Here is a 5,000-nt window from a genome sequence, read left to right as displayed (position 1 = left end):
AAGGTGTCCCACAGAAGTACAGGGTTCGTCAGGTCGTCAAGTGCTGTGAACCGATCAGAGATTGTCTCAGCAAACCTCCGAGCATACTCCCTCTCCTTCAGCCTGGCCTGATGAAACACCCTAGGGTGATCATTGGGCCGCTGGGGAGTTTTGAAGTGTACCCAGAGGGTAGTCACAACCAGTCTATGGTCAGTACCACAGAACTCAGCACTCCTGTACACCCTGCAGTTCTGGAGGATCCTCCAACGAGTGCTAACGAGAATGTGGTCGATCTCCTTGGTTGCATTACCATCATCGCTGTACCATGTCCAACGTTTTGGGTCTGGGCGCTGGTACCAGGAGCCAGAAATCCTCAATTTCTGGGATCTAGCAAAATCCCTGAAAAGGAGGGAATTCTCACTGCTGGTATCAACTCCCGAACCATGAGGATTGACAGACATCTCATAGCCAGCTCGAGCGCAGCCAGATACCGCATTGAAGTCACCCAGAACAATACAAATATCTCGCCGGGGACATCTGTCTGCCACGGATGCAAGTTTGGCGTAGAACATCTCTTTCACGTCAAGTTTACAAACATCGGTAGGAGCGTACACAGCAATAATAGACATGCCAGGTCTTCTCACCTCTGAGAGAGCAGCCACCCCCCACTCTCAGCCTCCCCAGTTCCCTCGATAGCAGGGGTAACCGATCATCCTGACGTAAAGAGCGGACGTTCCAAGCCCACCACCCTGCTCTGGGTGGACGCCACCTCTGCCACCCCCGCTGACGCTGCCCCACATAAAAGGCGGCAGGCTGCGGGACCCTTCATCCACCTGTGGGGTTCCCTAGGGCTTTGCCCCACAAGCTTCATATTGGGCTGGCGGCTGCCAGGACGCAGGCAGGACGAGGAGCTCCCGCTCCTATTCTGCGCCCCAGCAGCCACCCTCCCAACGGGGCCCGCAGCCCGCCTCTCTCGCTGGGTAGGAGGGCCATTACCCCTCCCCCCAGCATTTCCAATTAAATGTCGCACTGCCAGTGGGTTATTCGCTGGGGGGAGGAGGACTGGCAAGGCCCACCTCCCCCGAGCCTCCCATTGACCCCAGGGGGCTTAGGGGCAGGAGTTAGTACAGGGCCAGGGCATGTCCACATGCCGGTGGGCCATGACCCTGTACCTCTGGGGCCTCCTGCTGCTCCGAGATCCCCTACAGTTCAGCCTGGGACAGCAAGGTGCCAGTTTCCATGGGAGGCCACGAGGAGGCACTGCAGAAGTCTCGATGATGGAGAGGCTATGAACTGGCAGGGGAGACTTATGCAGCGCTGCTCCCTTTTTCGCATAAAGCTAGCCAGCGGTGGCAGCTGCAAACGAGAAGGCATGCAATCACTAAACACTATCTAGGCTACCACACCATCGCTTCACACCACCCTGTGCATGAAGCACCCACCCATTATAATTATGACAGGAATAATGATAATAATGATAAAGTCATAATTATAATGATAATCTTGATAATTACTACAATAATAGCAATAATTAACTCTATTCCAATAACTTCCATACTAATAATGGGAATAGAAATAATAATTACATCATTATCATTGTCATTATAATTATTATTATTGTCATTATTATTTCTAAGATCACCATTATTGCTATTATCATTATATAAATAGTTATAATGATAAAAACAACAATAATAACTAGCATAATAATTATCATAACTGCAATAATGATGATAATAATGATAATCATGATGATAATGATTATAATGATAATCATGATGATAATGACTATAATGATAATCATGATGATAATGACTATAATGATAATCATGATGATAATGACTATAATGATAATAATCATAAAAATGATGACAGCAATGATAATAATGATGATAATAATTATCATTCAGTCCATAAATAATGAAATAAAGGCCAGAAGTGATCAAATCCCATAAGTCGAAAAAACGGCAAAATCTAGCGTATTGCAGCCTTTTCAGAGAAACGTCGAAAAAAAACTTTTCGATTTTTAATGGTAATTATGAGGATTTTAACATTAATTCAGGTAATTCTGGTGATTTCCATGATGATTCCTTTATTATTGACAATAATGATGATAATTAAGATGATAATGATTTTAACATTAATTCAGGTAATTCTGGTGATTTCCATGATGATTCCTTTATTATTGACAATAATGATGATAATTAGGATGATAATGACAATGATAATGACAATAATAATGATAATAAGGATAAAGTCATAATTATAATGATAATCTTGATAATTACTGCAATAATAGCAATAATCAACTCTATTCCTATAATTTTCATACTAATAATGGCAACAGAAATAATAATAACATCATTATCATAGTCATCATAATTTTTATTATTGTCATTATTATTTCTAAGATCATCATTATTGTTATTATCATTATATAAATAGTTATAATGATAAAAATAGCAATAATAATTAGCATAATGATTATCATAACTGCAATAATGATGACAATAATAATGATAATCATGATGATAAGGACTATAATGATAATCATAAAAATGATGAGGGTAATGATAATGATAATAATTATCATTCAGTCCATTTATAATGAAATAAATGCCAGAAGTAATAAAATACCAAAAGTCGAAAAAACAACACAATCTAGAGTATTACAGCCTTTTGACAGAAACGTCGAAAAAAATCCCTTTTCGCTTTTTAAGGGTAATTATGAATATTTTAACATTAATTCAGGTAATTATGTTGATTTCCATGATTATTGACAATAATGATGATAATTAGGATGATAATGACAATGATAATGGATATAATAATGATAATAATAATAAAGTTATAATTGTAATGATAATCTTGATAATTACTGCAATAATAGCAATAATTATCTCTATTCCAATAATTTCCATACTAATAATGCCAATAGAAATAATATCATTATCATTGTCATTATAATTATTATTATTGTCATTATCATTTCTAAGATCATCATTATTGTTATTGTCATTATATAAAAAGTAACAATGATAAAAATAGCAATAATAATTAGCATAATAATTATTATAACTGTAATAATGACGGTAATAATAATGATAATCATGATGATAATGACTATAATGATAATAAATAATAAAAATGATGACAACAATGATAATAATGATGATAATAATTATTATTCAGTCCATTTATAATGAAATAAAGGCCAGAAGTAATAAATCCCAAAAGTCGAAAAAAAAGGGAAAATCTAGCGTAACTCAGCCTTTTGAGAGAAACGTCGAAAAAAAAACTTTTCGCTTTGTAATGGTAATTATAAGGATTTTAACATTAATTCAGGTAATTAGGATGATTTCCCTGATGAATCCTTTATTATTGACAATAATGATATATGTGATGGTAATGACAATGATAATGACCATAATAATGATAATAATGATAAAGTCATAATTATAATGATAACCTTGATAATTACTGCAATAATAGCAATAATTAACTCTATTCCATGAATTTCCATACTAATAATGGCAATGGAAATAAAAACATCATTATCATTGCCCTTATAATTATTATTATCGTCATTATTATTTTTAGATCATCATTATTGCTAGTATCATTATATAAATAGTTATAATGATAAAAATAGCAATAATAATCAGCATAATAATTATTATAACTGCAATAATGATGATAATAATAATGATAATAATGATGACAATGACTATAATGATAATAATCATAAAAATAATAATGATAATAATTATCATATAGTCCATTTATAATGAATCCCTAAGTCGAAAAAACGGCAAAATCTAGCCTTTTGAGAGAAACGTGGGAAAAAAAAAAAACATTTCGCTTTCTAATAGTAATTATGAGGATTTTCACATTAATTCAGGTAATTATGATGATTTCCCTGATGATTCCTTTATTATTGACAATAATGATGATAATTATGATGATAATTATGATGATAATGACAATTGTAAGGATAATAATGATAAAGTCATAATTATGATGATAATCTTGATAATGAAAAAAAGGCTAAAAGTTAAAAAAAAAAAAAAAGAAAACTAAGTCGAAAAAACGGCGAAATCTAGCCTTTTGAGAATATGGTCGAAAAAAAAAAACTTTTCCAGTTTATGGGATGATTATGATGATTTCTGCAATAATTCGGCTGATTATAATGATTTTCATGATAATCCCATTAATAATGACAATAATGATAATTATGACCTTAATTAGGATAATTATGACATTAATTAAGATAATTATAATAAAATTATGATTATAATGATAATTTGCGTAATTAAGGCAATAATAGCAATCATCAACAATACTCTAATGATTTTCATGATAATAGCAATAAGACTAACGATGATGATAATAATTAGAAATAATAATGATAGTAGAAATAATCATAATATCGTTATTATTATTATTATAATTATTACTGTTCTTGTTATTATTTCTAAAATTATCATTATTGTTATTATCATTAACCCAACCTAACCTACCCTAACCTAACCTAACCTAACCTAACCTAACCTTACCTTACCTAACCTAACCTAACCTAACCTAACCTAACCTAACCTAACCTTACCTAATATAACCTAACCTAACCTAACCTAACCACGTAACGTAACGTAACGTAACGTAAACTAACCTAACCTAGTAACCTGGTAGAATTTGAGCCTAACCTAACCTCCATTAAACTTAATTAATATAAACCTTATGTAAGAAAACGCAATTTGGAGTCTCCTGGTCAAATTTGAGCCTAACCTAACCTAACCAAATTCCAGCTAATGTAGCCTAACCTCCATGAAACTGATTTAATATAAACCTTATGTAAGAAAACGCAATTTGGAGTCTCCTGGTCAAATTTGAGCCTAACTTAACCTAACCTAAACCTAACCTAACCTCACCAAATTCAAGCTAATGTAACCTAACCCTCCATTAAAACTGATTTAATATAACCCCTTATGCAAGGGAAAACGAAATTTGGAGTCTCCTGTTCA

Source organism: Penaeus vannamei, chromosome 6, assembly GCF_042767895.1.
Source record: "Penaeus vannamei isolate JL-2024 chromosome 6, ASM4276789v1, whole genome shotgun sequence".
In the NCBI taxonomy this organism is placed as follows: Eukaryota; Metazoa; Arthropoda; class Malacostraca; order Decapoda; family Penaeidae; genus Penaeus; species Penaeus vannamei.
Note: the sequence above shows the minus strand (reverse complement) of the source record.